Source organism: Nicotiana tomentosiformis, chromosome 1, assembly GCF_000390325.3.
Source record: "Nicotiana tomentosiformis chromosome 1, ASM39032v3, whole genome shotgun sequence".
NCBI lineage: Eukaryota > Viridiplantae > Streptophyta > Magnoliopsida > Solanales > Solanaceae > Nicotiana > Nicotiana tomentosiformis.
The window spans coordinates 156,117,593-156,136,962 of record NC_090812.1 but is presented as its reverse complement, the minus strand read 5'-3'; the positions used below and the strand labels follow the sequence as shown (position 1 = coordinate 156,136,962).

General features: G+C 36.9%; 1 pseudogene; it reads right to left on the bottom strand.

Annotated features, from left to right (window-relative positions):
- Nucleotides 1-2,319: 2,319 nt before the first annotated feature.
- On the bottom strand, nucleotides 2,320-18,387 carry LOC104106306 (putative disease resistance RPP13-like protein 1; annotated as a pseudogene).
- Nucleotides 18,388-19,370: the final 983 nt, after the last annotated feature.

Genomic DNA, 19,370 nt, shown 5'->3' with positions numbered 1-19,370 from the left:
CTTAGCTGTAAATCCATTCTAGAGACGATATTTCTCATAACATAGATACAAATTCTAAGCTCTGGGTGATATCTGCACATCAGTAAGGAATTAAACATATCTTTTCTTATGAATGATGAAAACAAATTCCTGAATTGCTGCCAAAATCCCGGCAATGGAAGTATACTTATTTCCTAAAACTTTGGATAGTTATCTGCTCTATCCTTTTTTTTTTCCGTTGGAATTTAACTTCTGTATGTAGCCTTAACATAAAGATATGCTTTTGACGATGAGAAAAACATAATTCATCATTTATGTCAAACATCGTTTTCTGATTTGGTAAGATATTTTGGAAGAAAACCTGAAAGCATTGCAATCAAATGAAACTTGTTAAGCTGAGGAATTTGGTTGAGCAAAAGAATGTTAATTACTCAGAGCAATGTATAAACTGTGCAATATAAGCATAACGCCACACTCAGCTATAAGATCTGTAATGGCTTGCATATTGTAACCAAAATCCTGACAAAGAAAGAAAAAGATTGCTAAATTGAGATCAGAGCAATCTATCTATTTTAAGATGAATTTCCAAAGACAATAAACATCCGGATGACATATATGTGCATGGTAAAAGATCACCAGTTCATTACCTTAGCTATCAATTTTTTTGAGAAAATTATCTCAATTTCTGCATATACCAGATTTGTTTTTTACAATGTTTCAATGCAAATATAAGCATTTTAGCACCCTTTCTTGTTGTCATCCAACATTAAATTCATCTCGGTCTCAAGATGATTCCTCGACTTTATTGTGGCAATGGACACACTACACACTGCTCAACAAGACTTTTGACAGAGGAAAAGAATTAACAAACAAGCCAATAGAAATAACCAAAAATAAAGAGACGTCGCTGATCCATAGACATCGAAGCGATGTGAGGCACTGAAGACCTCTCGTCGGTAGTAAATGGAGCTCAAGAACCCCTTCTTCTAGCAGTGATTGAATTTGAGGTAAATTAAGATTATATAGAGATTCAAGAGAGGTGAGGCTTTTGAAAACTTGGGCAAGGCAAATGTTGTTTTTTTTTGCTAAGCTGATATCCTATAATGATATATAGTGCTGATATCCTATAATAATACATACATAGTTACCTATATAACTATGTTAACACATTTTCCTTGCCAAACAGAAGAATGAAATAATAAAGCTACTTATGAGTTTCAATTGCCAATAATAGTCCTTCATTTGTCTAGTTCTATGATGACTTCAATACTTGTTAATTTTTAATGTATCTTGTTTTTTCCCTATAAATACCAGTCCACATGCTACAATGGATTAACTTATAACTATGTCAGTGTATTTAAAGAATAAACTAAAAGAACTGGATTGCCTCAACATTAATCAATCTCAGGCCTTCTCATTTGGTGTATCAAAACTCATATGATGGATGGTTATATCAAATAGTTGAGGAAGAAAAGTCAATAATATGTTCAGTTATGATCAGTCTTGAATTACTTAGCGAGAATCTGATCATCGACACAAGTAGCAAACAGAGCTGTTGGATGTGAAATGGTTCCTACATTTGCGCTACCAAATGCAGAAACAACTGTAGCTGATTTATTCCAATCAGTATTGTACTAATAATGCACTAGTCCTTTAGGAAACACAAATTTGTAGAGTCTAAGTATAGAGCTTGTTACTACTATCTAACAATCCAACTTCTAGACTGCCCTGCACTACTAATAATAGCTCAGATGCACGAGGGTGAGTGTGGGGCGGGTTGACATCCTCGCCAGGGAACTGAAGGGCAGCAAGTGAAGTACACTGTCCATCCAAAGCTGGAAATTCCACTTTGCTAGCTTTCCAAAGTATAAGCATAACGTCACACTCAGCTATAGCAAAACCGCGAACATATCTTAATATGACAAAAATATCAGTTCTGATAGTTAAGACCATTGGACTAACTATCATAGCGCAGTAGACTCTACGCACTACTCAATACGATTTAACAAAGGAAAAGAATTAAAAACAAGCAAATAGAAGTAACAAAAAATAGGAAGCTACTAAAGTAGAGAATAACTTACATCTAGACTTCGAGGTGAAGTGAGGGACGAGGGAATACCTTCTTCGAGTTGTGACCAAACTTGAGGTGAATTACAAATAGATAGATATTTCAGATAAGTGAGGCTTTTGAGAACTTGGCTGCTTAATGTTTTCAGATTGTCTACTTTAAAACGTCGAATAGCTAGAGCAATGTAATTCCCAATTTTTATCAGCAAGAATCTCTTCGTTACTACCATCAAGAATGATGGTTTAATCTGTGAGACGGCGGAGTCTTTGGGATTGAGGCATAATGGTTATTGTTATTGTATGGACAATTGTTTATAATTAACATTTAGGCAACCTATTAATGTAAAAACTTCTTTACAGTGTTAGTGGATAGAAACTTACAAGAAGTAAGAAACACCATATAAGCAACATGCTATAATCTCTAACACCATCTTCAGCTATCAAATTTTGCACCAAAAACAATGAATTCAGTTGAACCCGTCCTAAATCTGGAGCTGAATTGAATAGGTCCAACTTCCGAAGAATGCATGCACATCTTTCACTAGCCAACTTGACAAAAGAAAATAAGAGACCATTGAAACTTTACTTTCTCTTCTCATTGACATTCAATGTTCTCTTCCTCAGAATCTCCTCTGTTTCTTGTACATTTTACAGTGCATTTACAGTTTGCTTTAACCGTTCACATCCAGAAGTTCAGATTACTCAATACAGAAAGTTCAATAATTATTTCGTCTTTTGCTTTCCGTTGGCCAATCGTAACCAGAGCAGAAAGGCCAAGTCCCTTCTCAGAGTAACTTAAATATCTCAACAGCTTTCCCTTCTCAACAACTCATTAAAACCAAACTGAAAAAAAAAAAAAAAAAAGGATATGTTAGAACTCTTCGCCAATCAATGTGACTATTTCAGCAGCCAACATTTGTATAGCTATACATGATTGATTCCTCTAGACAAGTAATCAACAATCATGGTTTTATCTGCCTGCGAAAATGATTCCTAAACTTTCTGCCAAGTGAAGAAGTTTCAATATTTCATAGCTCCCAATCAATTTTTTTACGATGAAGAAGCTATAAGAACAAAGCAAAATCAAGGGGCATCTCTGATGTTACTTGGTTTAACAATTAATCAACAACTGAAGGCTTCTCAATTATTCAAGATCTAGCATAGTAGTTTCAACGACATGACAACGTATTAACGGCCAAATCGAGCTAGTAGAAAAGGAAAGGAGGAAATCCTCAGCACACACACTCCACATCAATCCTTAAGTTGAGAACTCGAGTAATCTATTGGCCACTCCTTTCCCTTTCTCGATCAATTTCCACATCAATCTTTAAAATTATTTGCTTTTGCAAACTTCATGTGAATTTCTTACAGGGAACATGCAAAGTGTGCCTGATTGTAAATTTGAGATTGCATATATCTAACCAACTGTACTTGAACTTTTGCTTCTTCAAAGGACTGAAAGAACAGGAGTATAGGAATGAACAACCCTCATCATTGTTGTACATCCAGCGGCTGGGGAAACAAATAAACATTATGTGACAGGAATACTCTAATGAAAAAATCTGATCAGAAAATCTTCATACCGATGCCAAAATCCTAGACAAAAAAATAGAGAAGTATAACAAAGTTATTCAGATGATAATGCTCTAACGAAAACATATTAAGCTAAATGTCAGCATGCCTAAGATTCTCATATTTTTCCTTTTCTTTTACATTAATTACTTCTACCCAGAGGTATTAAATTACGAGGAGAGAGCTTATATTCGTTTAACTTCGTGTGAATAAGAGATAGTATGTGTTTTTCATGTCCAAAATTAAAATTGAAGGCAAAATTGAAGATAGAAAAGCAAAACAGAAAAAAGAAGTAGAAGAAGTATAGGAGATAACCATTCATGTTGTACAGGAAGTGACCGGAGAATTGGAGATCAGAAACAGGGAAACAAAGGGACGAATAACTTTCACGACAAAAATAAATGATGCACATCAGTCTAAAAGATTTTAAAATTTTTTTATGAAAAAGCAAAAGAAGTTTTAAAAATAAATAACAATATTTATTTGGAGAATCACTTACCTTGATCATACCACCAATGTGTTGAAATTGGCAAAAGTACCACATCGGTGGATGACAATTTTGAATGAGAATTTCACCCTATAAAAGGAGGCCTAATGTTTAGGATTTAAACACACCTCTCATTTGCCTTTTATCTTCTTAAGGCATTTGTATCTTCTCTCTTTAGTATTATTTCACTTGTAATTTTGGAGTGGAATAAAATATTGATTGTGTCCGAGGAAGTAGGCAAAATTGGCCGAACCTCGTAAATTCTGGTGTTCTTTTATTGTTGTCTTATTGTCTTGTTTATTATTTAGTGGTTGTCATAATTTTTGGTATAGTAGTTGTGACTCATTCACACTATATACATTTGGCTTCCGCAACAATTGGTATCAGAGCCAAGGTACTGTCTAAGTATGCTCTGTGGTTGCAGCATAGTCTGATCTTCCACATCAGAAAAGATCTATCTTGGTAACTGAGTCAAGGTTCTGTCTTGAGTATGCTCTGTGGTTGCAGCTTAGTCTGATCTTCCACACCAGAAAGGAAATAATCTTGATTTGTGTCGTCAGCTAGCTACTAAATAATATTTGTGTCAAAATGGGAGACAGTAAACAAGAAGAATCTACATCAAGTGTCAATAATACGTCATCGTTGGCATCTTCGCTTATGACAAGAATTGTGTCAAATGCAAAATTTGCGGTAGAAATTTTTGACGGGTCAGGACATTTTGGGATGTGGCAGGGCGAGGTTCTAGATGTTCTTTTTCAACAAGGGCTAGATCTTGCCATTGAAGAAAAGAAGCCAGATGTTATTGGAGAAGAAGATTGGAAAATTATCAATCGTGTTGCTTGCGGTACCATTCGATCCTACCTTGCTAGAGAGCAGAAATATCCATACACAAAGGAAACTTCTGCAAGTAAATTATGGAAAGCACTGGAGGATAAATTTTTGAAGAAAAACAGTCAAAATAAATTGTACATGAAGAAGAGACTGTTTCGCTTCACCTATGTTCCTGGTACCACAATGAATGAACATATCACCAGTTTCAATAAGTTGGTCACAGATTTGCAAAATATGGATGCAACTTTTGATGATGGTGACTTGGCCTTGATGTTGTTGGGGTCACTTCCTAATGAGTACGAGCACCTTGAAACTACTCTACTCCATGGAAATGACGAAATTTCTCTCAGAGAAGTTTGTTCGGCTTTGTACAGCTATGAACAAAGAAAGGGAGAAAAACAGAAGGGGCGGAGAAGGAGAAGCACTAATTGTGAGGGGTCGTCCTCAAAATCAAACGAGGGCTAAGAAGGGAAGATCCAAGTCGAGATCTAGACCCAGCAAAGATGAATGTGCCTTTTGTCGAGAAAAGGGGCACTGGAAGAAAGACTGTCCGAAGTTGAAGAATAAGGCCAGACATAACAATGGAAAGGCCATTATGGATTCAAATGTAGCTGATTGTGATGATTCAGACTTCTCATTAGTTACAACAGAGTTATCAACATCATCAGACATATGGTTGATGGACTCGGCTTGTAGCTATCATATGTGTCCCAACAAGGACTGGTTCGTGAATTTTCAAGAAGGAGAATATGGAGTCATCCACACAGCGGATAACAGCCCTCTTACCTCATATGGCATTGGTTCAATAAGATTAAGGAGCCATGATGGAATGATCAGAACATTAACAGATGTTCGATATGTACCGGGTTTGAAGAAGAATCTCATCTCTGTGGGAGCTCTAGAATCAAAAGGGTTCAAAATCATTGCAGAAAATGGAGTGATGAGAATATGCTCCGGTGCACTAGTGGTAATGAAGGCCAATCGGAAGAACAATAACATGTACTGCTATCGTGGTAGCACAGTTATTGGGACAGCAACAGTGACATCCAGTGATGACAAAGAGGCAGAAGCAACCAGGCTATGGCACATGCGCTTGGGACATGCTGGAGGGAAATCCTTGAAAGCTCTATCTAATCAAGGATTGTTAAAAGGTGTAAAGACTTGCAACTTGGAGTTTTGCGAGCATTGTGTCAAAGGAAAACAAACAAGGGTTAAATTTGGTACAGCGATCCATAATACTAAAGGCATTTTGGATTATGTACACTCTGATGTTTGGGGTGCTTCCAAAACACCTTCATTGGGTGGGAAGCACTATTTTGTAACCTTTGTTGATGATTTTTCCCGAAGAGTGTGGGTGTATACAATGAAGAGGAAAGATGAAGTGTTGGGAATTTTTCTCAAATGGAAAACGATGGTGGAGAATCAAACAGGCAGGAGGATCAAGTGTATTCGCACAGACAATGGAGGTGAATACAAAAATGATCATTTCAATAAGGTCTGTGAAAATGATGGCATCGTCCGACACTTCACTGTCAGAAATACACCACAACAGAATGGAGTGGCAGAACGTATGAACCGGACTTTACTGGAGAAGGTACGGTGTATGTTGTCCAATGCTGGCTTGGGCAAAGAATTTTGGGCTGAGGCAATTACATATGCATGCCACCTCATTAATCGTCTACCATCTGCTGCTATTGATGGCAAGACACCATTTGAAAAATGGTATGGAAAACCTGCTGTAGATTATGACTCTTTGCACGTGTTTGGCTCAATTGCATACTATCATGTGAAAGAGTCAAAATTGGATCCGAGAGCAAAGAAGGCTATATTTATGGGGATTACTTCTGGAGTCAAAGGATACCGCTTATGGTGTCCAGAGACAAGGAATATTATATTCAGCAGAGATGTTACCTTTGATGAATCTACCATAACAAATAAGATGACAGTTGAAGATGTCAAACAAACTGGTGGTGCATCAAAGCAGGTGGAGTTTGAGGGAAAATTTATTTTTCCTACACAAGAAGCAGAGGAGGAAACTCATGAAGATTACCCTCTGGAAGAAGAGCCAGTAGAAAGGGAGATTCCAACTCAGGAACCTCGACAACAACTTGAATCAATAGCAACCAGCAGGCCAAAAAGGACAATAACGAAACCTGTTCGTCTTATAGAGACGGTTGCTTGTGCAACCTCAATTGTAGCTGATGGTGTTCCTACCACTTATAAAGACGCAATCCAAAGTTCAGAAGAAGATAAGTGGAGGATTGCCATGAATGAAGAAATGCAGTCCCTTCATCAGAATCATACATGGAAATTGGCCAATCTCCCGAAGGGAAAGAAAGCAATTGGGTGCAAATGGGTATTTGCAAAGAAAGAAGGATTTCCTAACCAAGAAGATGTTCGCTACAAAGCAAGATTGGTGGCCAAAGGATATGCTCAAAAGGAGGGAATTGATTACAATGAAGTATTTTCTCCAGTTGTAAAACATTCCTCCATTAGAATTATGTTGGCTTTGGTAGCACAGTTGGATTTGGAACTAGTTCAGATGGATGTAAAAACTGCGTTTTTACATGGAAACTTGGAGGAGGAAATCTACATGACTCAGCCAGAAGGATTCAAAGTTGCTGGAAAAGAAAATATAGTATGCAAACTTGAAAAATCGTTGTACGGATTGAAACAATCTTCTAGACAATGGTACAAGCGATTTGACAAGTTTATGTTGCGGCAAGGGTACAAGAGAAGCAAATACGATCATTGTGTGTATTTGCGCAAACTTAATGATGGTTCCTTTGTATATCTTCTCCTATATGTTGATGATATGTTGATAACTTCCAAGAATTCGGAAGAAATTGATAAGTTGAAGATTCAACTGAAGGAGGAGTTCGAGATGAAGGATCTGGGTGAGGCAAAGAAAATTCTTGGCATGGAGATAATAAGAGATAGACGTACAAAGAAACTCTGTTTATCTCAGAAAGAATATTTGAAGAGAGTACTAAAGCGTTTTGGCATAGATAAGAAGACTAAGCCAATTAGTACGCCACTTGCTCCCCATTTTAAGCTAAGTACTACTATGTCGCCAAAGGATGAAACTGAACAGGAGTATATGTCAAGGGTACCATACGCAAATGTTGTTGGTAGCTTGATGTATGCAATGGTTTGTACGAGACCTGACATTTCACAAGTCGTTGGAGTTATTAGCAGATATATGCATAATCCAGGAAAGGAGCATTGGCAAGCTGTGAAATGGATTCTACGGTATATTCATAGTACTGTAGATGTTGGGTTAGTTTTTGAGCAGGAAGGCAATCGGTCTGTAGTTGGATATTGTGACTCAGATTTTGCGGGTGATCTGGACAAACGAAGGTCAACTACTGGTTATGTGTTTACTTTTGCAAAGGCACCAGTTAGTTGGAAGTCTACTTTGCAGTCAACAGTTGCTTTGTCTACAACAGAGGCAGAGTACATGGCTATTACGGAGGCTGTGAAGGAGGCAATTTGGCTTCAGGGGTTGCTAAAGGAGCTTGGTATTGAACAAAAAAATATTACAATTTTTTGTGATAGTCAAAGTGCTATTCAATTAGCGAAGAACCAAGTTTATCATGCAAGGACGAAGCACATTGATGTTCGGTATCATTTCGTACGAGAAATCATAGAAGAAGGTGGAGTCACGGTGAAGAAAATTCATACTACGGAGAACCCTGCTGATATGCTGACAAAAGTGGTGACTGCGGTCAAGTTTCAACATTGTTTGGATTTGATCAACATTGTTGAACACTAAAGATTGAAGATGAAGACACAACCAAAATTTGTTATTGAGAGAAAATTGAAGATGTGGAATTTTGCCAAGGTGGAGATTTGTTGAAATTGGCAAAAGTACCACATCGGTGGATGACAATTTTGAATGAGAATTTCACCCTATAAAAGGAGGCCTAATGTTTAGGATTTAAACACACCTCTCATTTGCCTTTTATCTTCTTAAGGCATTTGTATCTTCTCTCTTTAGTATTATTTCACTTGTAATTTTGGAGTGGAATAAAATATTGATTGTGTCCGAGGAAGTAGGCAAAATTGGCCGAACCTCGTAAATTCTGGTGTTCTTTTATTGTTGTCTTATTGTCTTGTTTATTATTTAGTGGTTGTCATAATTTTTGGTATAGTAGTTGTGACTCATTCACACTATATACATTTGGCTTCCGCAACACAATGATCTTGCATACAATAGGAATTTGAGCAATTATTGGCCACTCTTCCAGTTTCATAATATGATGGTTTGTTCGAGGACGAACAAAGGTTTAAGTGTGGGGTAGTGATGTTTGGCATATTTCGATATGTGTTGATGTTACTTTACCCATGTTTTAACCGCTTCTTGATGTTATTTGATCTTTAAAATGCCCAACATGGTTTAATTATTGGTTTTATGACTAATTGAGTTGTGTGTGGTGAATTAGGGTGTTTGGAGTGCAAAAATATGAAGAAAAGGTGCTCTAGGTAGAGGAAGAGAGATTGGATGCGTCGCATCCATCTAGAAAAAGATCAGTTCGCGCACCCTTAGCAGTGAAGTCAGCCCATAGCATCCGCCATAGCATCCGCACCTGGGCAAAGCTGAGATGGAGGAACTAGGGGTGGATGCGTCGCATCCACCTTCGCATGCAAAACTGAGAAATGGAGGACGAGGTGGATGCGTCGCATCCACCTTAGCATCAATCCCTGAAGCTGATTTGGACTAGGAATAGGAGAGCTTTGGCCCACGACTTTTGTACGCAATATATAAGCCAAAAACGCCTCCTTTAGGTCAGTTGACATATGGGAGAAGGGGAAAAAGCCACAACAAAGTTCTAAAACTACGGAATTCGTCTTGAGTTCCTATTCTCTCTTTCTTTTATTGATTTTTATGCACTCTTGTGAATTTTTTATGATTGCCTGAATATGAGTGGCTAAGAACCCTATTGTTCTAGGGTCATGGGTATACATGAATGTTGATGTTTGAAGTTTAATTTGACGAAGTTGATTTTATCATATTGGGTTGTTTATTTAATTCTGTTTTTAATTATTTTGCTGAGTAGCTAACAGTGAAATACTATCTACGAATCTAGAGCTGAACTCGAAAGTGGGAACTCTAGATTGCATATAGAATTAAATAGAGCAAGTTCTTAAACCCGGGCATCGGGGAAATGATTCTCAATTGGGATAGACATATACCTAATTGCCTTGCTCGGTTGCAATACAGGAATTGTAAATGCGTTCTTGTTAAGTTTAATTCTATAGACATATAGGTATTAAGTTAGCTTGAATAGGCGAGTAAGGGCTCGACAGATTTTTATGAGCAATATCAACCCTGTGAACCAACAATCCAGATAAATCAATTAGTTATTTTAAGCTAAGAATGCAACATGATTGTTAAATAACTCGTGACCCTGGAATATTATCTCCCATTGATTGTTATTTAAAACTATTTAAGTGTTGTGTTGATTTCTGGTATTCCATTACTTGATAGTCTTTAGGTAGTAAATTAGACAATTATCTATTTTATAAGAAATCGCTTGAATCGATAAGCTAGTTGAGTTTGAATTAGTCAAAAGTTAATCATAAGTACTCGTGGGAATGATAATCTATTCACTACTCTATTACTTGACGACCACGTATACTTGCGTGAGTGTGTTTGGTCCCAACAGGTTTTTGGCGCCGCTGCCGGGGACCTAGAAATTAGCTACTTGACTGAGTTAAGCTGTTATTACTTATTTGTTCAAGTTTTAATTTTCAGTTTGCCTTGTTTGTGTTAACGCAGGTTCTTCCCTTGAATGCGGAGGAGTAGAAGTGCAAACAACCTACTTCCTTTTGATCCAGAAATTGAACGAACACTTCATAGAGTGAGAAAGGAAGTCGAAGCTAGAACGAGAATAGAAAGGGAGTTGGACATCGTAGTTCAACCACAGCCAATAGAGATGGCAGGTAATAAAGAGCGTCTGGTGATAGAAGCCGCAAGGCCCAACCTTGCTAATATGACATAAATAAATGATGCACATCAGTCTAAAAGATTTAAAAAAAAATTATGAAAAAGCAAAAGAAGTTTTAAAAATAAATAACAATATTTATTTGGAGAATCACTTACCTTGATAATACCACCAATGATCTTGCATACAATAGGAATTTGAGCAATTATTGGCCACTCTTCCAGTTTCATAATTTTGAAATGTGGTTTGAGCATTGAACAACAAACACAGTGCATACACAATCGTTAAGTTGAGATCCAATAATCAATGAGCTAGAGTAGCTAATTGTCACCAAAATCCTGACAAAGAAAGAAAAACGATCGTTAAGTTGAGATCAGATAATCATACAAAATAGCACTTACATTATGCCGATGCTTTTAAATGTTAAATTATGGAATACAAACTTTCTGTCTTGTATGCCTTTGAACTGCCAGTAGAAATATCAAAGGTCAAGAGATAACATTTGCATTACTCCATAACCACCACATCCTTCCTCAACTCACTGTAAAAAGAGAAACAACAAAAATAACATGAATTTCCGTTGAGGTAAAACTTCAAGCAATACTTAGACAAAAAATAAAATTGTCAAGTAAGATTGACTCATATTTCAAATGACTATGCACATCTGGCTGACATATATGTGCATGATATAACGTAATGTTTATATCTTCAGTGCAAACCCTTGAATATTTGAAACAAAAACTGGTGTTTTAACTATTGTGCTATACTGATAAAATCTTAGTATTTGCTATCAAATGCAGTCGCATCAACTTAAAATCAATTTGATAGAACATGTGCTTAGATAACGGGGATCAGACATTGGAAATCTTATCCAATTTCTTTAAATCTCAAGTTTGATGTAACTCTTTTCAAGGTTTGGCTACCTTACTGAGAAAGTGAGGTTGCCTTTATCTGGACCTTTTATCTTCTGCATATATCTGACCAGTTGTATTAGAACCTTTGCTTCTTTGCAGTACATCCAGGGAAAGGATATCGCAGGCAAGTTAACTGAAAAAATAGATTATGTTAATATGAGGACAGAACTTCAGTCAGCATATACCTGATGAGGTGACCGTCAATCAATTTAAATGCTGGGGATATTATTTTAGACAATCTGACTTCCCTGATCATCCTTTCAACTACATTGCCAATGGCTGATAAATTGCATTAGTGTTAACTATCAAAAAGCAGAGTTAACAAGCAATTTGAAAATCATGATATATTTTTACTTTTCTTTTGGATCAGTGAAAATCAATAGATCTATTACTACTTAAAAGAACAAGATTATTTGCAAAATCTCTTCAAGCAGTTTTTCTACAGGGATAAGCCAAAAATATACCTACTGAAAATCTTGCACAATATCTCCTGAGAATGCCAGCACGACACCCCTTTCACCAACTGAGCTACGAGCTGTAATAGATTTTTCAAGTAAGATACACTCATATTTCAAAAGACTATGCACATCCGGCTGACATAATCTATGTATGTTAAAATTACATTTTGCTATGAATTTCTTAGATAAAATTATTAATTCCAGCCTATACTACGTCTTTTCTTTTCTTACTATGAATAAAATTTCTGTAGATGACATACCTTTTTTTGTCATCTTTCATCCTGATATGAAGATGCATTACTCTAAACCATATCCTCCTTGCTCAACTCACTGAAAAAGGGAAAGAACAAGAATACATGAACTGCTATAGAGATGAAAGTTCAAGCAATACATGAACTAAAAATCTACAAGTAAGATGAAGAGTGAGATATTTTTTCAGAAGAATACATGAATTGCAATTATATATGCTAACTACTTTCTAGAGCAAATTATTAATTCTATTTACAATAAGTTTTTGTCATAATGTAAAAATATTTCTGTAGTTGCAACATATTAGTAGCTCTTTTGACAGCTAACCTTAAATTTCATCTCGAGCAAAGATGCTTCCTCGACTTCACAGTGCAAATAGACGCTACACACTACTCATATAACGAATAAAAGGAATTAACACGCAAGGAAAGGTAAGTACTAGAAACTTGAAAAACAACTACAGAAGGAGAGACAGAGAAATTAGCATCACATGAATGCTGAAAAGGGACACATGCTTTTGCTATCAGTCAGGCAAAATTACTCTTACATTAATGAAAAAAATAATCTAGATGAGACAATATCTGAAGCCGTATTGCTGTCAAATCCTGACAATGCAAGTTTAATTATTTCCTAATACGTTCGGATGGTTGTCCCTGATTACACACACACACACACACATTGAAATATAATTTCTATATGGAGCTTTAGCATAGAGCTCTGTGTTTAATGAAGAGCAAAGCATAATTCATGTCCCAGGAAGCAAATTGAACATCAATAATAGTGGAGAGCTACATAGTAGGATAAATCATTCTTCTTAATCAAGAGAAGAAGGTCACGTTGTTCATGGTTGGGTTTAACTGGAAAAGAGTACAAATACTTTTTGATTCATTAGAGAAACTCCTAGCAAACTGGTTTTCAGTCGTCAAACATGATCAAGTGGTGCAATCAAGTGAAAATATTTAAGCAGAAGATATTGTTAGAACAAATAAATATTAATAGAGTGAAGCCTTAAAACTACTACGTACATCATATCTATGTTGATTAATCCACAGTAGTGAAAGAATTACTCGGAGTAATTCAAGAATTAGTGTCAATCTGAGCTATAACAAAATAATGGCCTACTTTAACTTGGACAACAGACCAGTTTTGACTGTTAAGAGCAGTGGATGACTTAAAGAGAAATGACTAGCCCTTTTCACTGACTGATTAAAGAGAACTAATGCTGGCAAAATTCCACACAAAAGAGAAGTATGATTCTTCACTTACATTCTGATGAAAGATCACAGTTGAGGTCATTGCCTATTTAATAGAGAATTTCAGCACAATTTTACTTTCACCAACTGAGTAAGGAGTTGTAATAGCTTACAAGAAGTTACCAAAATCCTGACAAAGAAAAAAAAAATCTAAGTTGAGATCAGATGATCATACATAATAACCTTAACATGGTCTTTTGTCTTTTATAGATAGGAAACAAATTTTCTGTCTCATGTACCTTTGAGTAGGAAAAAATGGACTTTACACGTCCAGTAGACAGATATGTGGAGTAAATTATTTCAATTTGAACCTATACCTGGTTTCTCTTACAATGTTGTAGCGCAGATATAAAGATTTATGTAGTTGCAACATACTACCGTTCATCCCAAAGTGAAGATGCTTCCTCTGTTTCATAGTGGCAATAGACTCTTCACACTGCTCAACAAGCAGTGTGAAGTAATTAGCAGAAAAGCAAAGAGAAAAGCTACTTGAAAGAAAAAAGAAAAGAAAAAGGCTTAACTTACATCTGTTTGAGCACCTTCGCTTGAATCATTACAGGTATTCCCGATCGATCTTTATGGTGGGAATATGAGCAATATTTGGCCAGTATTTCCCCTTCTCAAATTCTAGGAGTGGTTTGAGCAATGGGCAGTGACAAATATTTAGTACAGAGATTGAAGAGGGCATCCCTTTTACTGGAAGAGATTGGAGTTTAGAGCAATCCAAGATACTCAGCTTAGATAGGGAGGAGGGCAGCGCTGATTCTGGAGGAGGTTGGAGATTACCGCAACGACAGATAGGTAGCAAAGAGAGGAAGGAAGGCTTTCTTTTTACTTGAAGAGATTGGAGATTAGGGCAACTCAAGATGGTCAGCTCAGAGAGGGAGGAGGGCAGCGCTGATTCTGGAATATATTGGAGTTGATAGCAAAAGCTGATCTCTAGACGTTGAAGCGAGGTGAGGCGTTGAAGACCTTCAGTCGGTAGTGAATGGAGCTCATCATGGTCAAATAATATAAGCTGAGAAAGAGACGAGGGAAGCCCTTCTTCCAGCAGTGACTGAATTTGAGGTAAATTATAAGTACGTAGATATTCAAGAGAGGTGAGGCTTTTGAGAAATTGGCTGCTTAATGTTTTCATATTGTGTATCCAAAGTAGTCGAATAGAGCAAGGCAACTCCCAATTTTCACCAGCAGGAATCTCTTCGTCACTACCATCATGGATGATGGTTAACTCTGTGAGTCTCTGTAAACCCCACTCTTTTCGCCCATTCACCAGTTTCTTGCAATGTTGGATCTTAAGGACTTCTAAATTGAAGGGCAATCCTCCTTCAGTAAAGGACTCGATTTCTGGACACTCATATAGTTCCAGTTCCTTAAGAGATGGAAGGAGTTTCTGCATATGTTCTGGCAGCGACTTCAGATTCTCGCAGCGCATAATATTCAAAGTAAGCAATGACGTCGTTTGAGCCACCGAAAGTATTTCAAGATTCTCCCAGTTATAAATTCTGAGACCTTCAGTCCCGTTGGGAATCAAAAGCCTTGTAAGGTTGTGGCAACTTTCTACCCTCAAATAGCGTGCTTGTGGGACCAACTCATTTATAGAATCACATTCTTCCAGATCCAATTTCTCCAGAAACATGTTACTCATATCGCCAACTGAAGACTCCAATTTCAATTTCCCACAACGCTTTATCTCTATTTTCTTCAATGTATTTGACAGACTACTAAAATGCAAGGAGGTAAGAGACTGACAGTCAGTAATATATAATTCAACAATATGCTTCATTCCCTGAAATTGAGACAAAAACAGTTCAGCATGATCAAAAAGAACTCCAACCTTAGGAGAACCTTCAACTTTAAACTCTTTTAGACTTGAAAGTTGGTTAGGTGTCTCCAGATTGAGTTCCGGACAATTTGAAATTGTCAAACTTGTCAGAGAACAAATATTTTCGGGCAACTTTCCAATCAACTTGGGGCAAGTAACAATTGAAAGATCTTGAAGTGTAGGAAACTCTCCATTCCCTAATACGTGCCACTGTTTCCACTCCAGCATCTCTGCAAACTCAAGTCGTTCAAGAGAGTTGAAAGGCTTTTTGGAGGATGAACTACCGTAGAATTCGTCAGTCACCTCTATTATTCGACGCATCCCTCGAATTGCAAGGAATTTCAGAGATGGAAGCTGGCCTAATGCTGGCAAGGAATAACAGTCCTTGCAGTTGCTTAGAGACAATTCCACCAGCTCAGAAAATGAATAATCAGCTAGCCAAATTGGAAAGTTTGTCCCTCTATATCCGTTGATCTCAAGTTCTTTTATGTTTGGATTTGGATGTAGCTCACCAAGTATGTCTCTATCATTTTGTAAGCTGTCCACAATATTTACGCTCCACTCCAATGATAACTTTTCAATATGTTCCTTTCCTCTCATGTTTGCCTTCAAAGCTTGGCTTCCGTCGGCCACATTTTCCAACTCTAGAATAGATAGAGATCCATACAAGTTATGTAGTTAACCCAGATCTTCCATTCTCGAACCACTGCTACCACCAATAAAAAGTTCAACTCCCAATAACACATGGATACTTTTCAACTTGCTCAGATGTTGCGGCTTCTTCAAGCAAGGAGTGTCGCCAATGTCAAGGTGACGCAAGTTGATCAATTTTGTCATTTGCATCGGTAACTCCACAAGATTTTGACAACATGACAAGAGAAGTGTCTCTAAGTTATAGAGTGCACAAATTGAATCTGGTAACTGCTTTATCTCTGTCAAAGAAAGGTCCAAAAATCTTAGAAGTTTTAACTTGATGAATAAGTCATTCGGCAACTCTTTGATAGCATAATGTGACAATGATAATGCCCTTAAGGATGTTAGTCTTGGCAATATGTTATGCATCACCCTCTTGCTTAGAGAAGGATCATATAGCTTGATTCTGTAGATCGGAAGCAATGTCCTCAGCTGCTCCAATTTGTAGAGAGGTTTCAACTTTTCAAAGTCACCATAGCCCATTGAATAGGACACGTGTCGACTTCGTTCCAACATATGAGACTCTTGGTTCTCTTCCAATCTGATACAAAGTTTTGAAGATGCAATTTGGGCCAAATCATTCACAAGGTCATGCATTAAGAATTCCTCTGCATTATTTTTAGAAGAATTTGGGACCTTTTCGAAAAGTGATCTTGATTGCAACTCGAGAAAGAATAGGTTGCCTAAATCTTCAATTATTTCATCTTTTTGTAACCCCTGTACTAGACCATTAGCAATCCACAACTGAATGACTTGCTTTTTCCGAAATGGATAATCTTTCGGAAATATTGCACAGTAAGAAAAACATTGCTTTAAATGTGCAGGAAGATCATTGTAGCTCAACATCAATGCTGGTAATATGCCATTGTAGGGCAGCTCCCATACTTCACTTCTCAAAATACGTTTCCACCCTTCAATCTCTAATTTGGAACGTAAAATGCCAGCAAGTGTCTTTAAAGCTAAGGGCAATCCTTTGCACTTAGCTGCTATTTGTTTTCCGACTTCTACATGTTCTAGATGTTCCTTAGGATCCATGTTGTCAAATGCATGTCTTTTGAATAATGACCAAGAGACATCACTAGACAAAGTATTCATGCTAATTTGCTCATTACCCATCGTCTTGGCAACACTTTTCTTACGTGTCGTCACAATGATCGTACTTCCTGCATCTCCTTGAACAAAAAGATTTTTCAAGTCATCCCATGCATTATAGTTGTCATTCCAAACATCATCCAGAACAATAAGAAATTTTTTACCCTTTAAGCTTTCCTTCAATTTGACCTGTAGCTGATTAAGATTGTTATCGTCCTTTAAGTCAAATGAGCCAATTTCTTGAAGCAAACCTTTTGTTATTCTGAAAGAATCATATGGTTCAGACACACAAAACCAAGCTTTCAAATCGAAATAGTCTTTTACCTTCTCATCATTGCAAACAACTTTAGCAAGTGTTGTCTTGCCAACCCCAGGCATTCCAACAATAGGAATTACTCTCAAACTTTTACCATTTGTATCAACAGATAATAAACGGCCCACCAATTCCTCTATTTCATTTTGCCTGCCAAAGATTTCAGATTCATCAACTACAGAAGTATCTTGTCTAGTACTAGTTCCTCGTTTACCCGAATCAAGATACCCCGTTAGGCCAAGGCGGCCGATTTGCTTTTCCAACTCCTCCAATGTTTCAATGGTCTCTTTCAACTTCTCCTTTATGTTAAGAAAATATTCATCACTCAAGCACAAGTTGAGGTAACTTACTTGCTGATTGCTTGTTTCTGCATGATTTTTATGCTGACCTTCCACCTTAACTCTCAAAACTTCATAATTGATTTCTTCAATTAAGTTTTCAGCACTGTCCACGGCATCTTGAAGCTCATTTGATGTCTGCTTATTCTCTGCATCACTTAGCACAGCTTGAAGACCAAGTAAAGTCATCTTCAACCTCTTTAGCAGTCGAACATCATGCTTTCCCCTCTGAAACATCTTCAGCAGCTCGGCCCGAGGAGCAAGCCTATCAAAGAGAACATTTAAAGCTGAAGAGAGAAATGCACCTCCAACTGCTAAGCCAATCTCCATTTCTGAAAGCTGCAAAGTAAAACAAGAAAATCAAAAAATGATTAAGAACTTGGAGAGGATTAATATTTCAATCTTAAAAATAGTCTTAGTTTTACCTGTTCAATGCAAACAAGAATGCTCTACTAGCTGCATCCGTGCTTTAGCAAAAGTTACTTGTGCTTTAACAAGAATTTCTCTCTTGCTTTTGCTGAAAAATAAAAGCAAAACTGTCCCTTTTTTTCTCTTTTCAAAAAGTAAAGACTTTTTACCCAACCCAAAAAAAAACAAAGACTGCATAATGGGGTCATGTTTCTCACTATTCATTGAATAATGGGAATGTAGAAAGGGACTGAAAAATAAAAGAGCCTAAAACGATAAGTTTCTGTACGGTATTTGTTAGGTGTGCCTTTAGCTACATTTACTTTTCCACCCCGAAAGAGAAATTCAAAAATAGCTAGATTTGCAAAATGATAATTGAAAAATAGTCATAGTTTCAAAAGTAATCGAAATTTAGTCACTTTTCATGTAAGATAAATTTGAACGAAAACACTGTTCAAAATTCAGAAAATATTCCAGTATAATATATTGAAGTTCCAATATACTAGAACTCCAGCATAATATACTGGAGTTCTAGTATAATATATCGGTCCAGCATAATATGCTGGAAGTTCATACACAGATGCTCTAATCTCCAGTATATTATGCTACAACTTTCCGCATGTTGGAGTTCCAGCATAATATGCTGGAAGTTCATACACAGGTGTACCAATATCCAGTATATTATGCTGGATCGGTCCGTGTTGAAGCAAAATAGTGGCTATTTTTCAATGATTTTGCAAACGCTGGCAATTTTTGAATTACCAGTCCGAAATCTGGCTAGCCCGTTCTATTTTTACTTATTATAATGATAATTGGGCCTACCATATCATGTATATTGTGGGGGAAGTGCACAATTGGCCACTAATTAGAGATGTCTTTACTCTTTAGCCACTGTTTAAAATATATTTACTCTTTAGCCAGTGCTTAATAAATTTTTACTCAC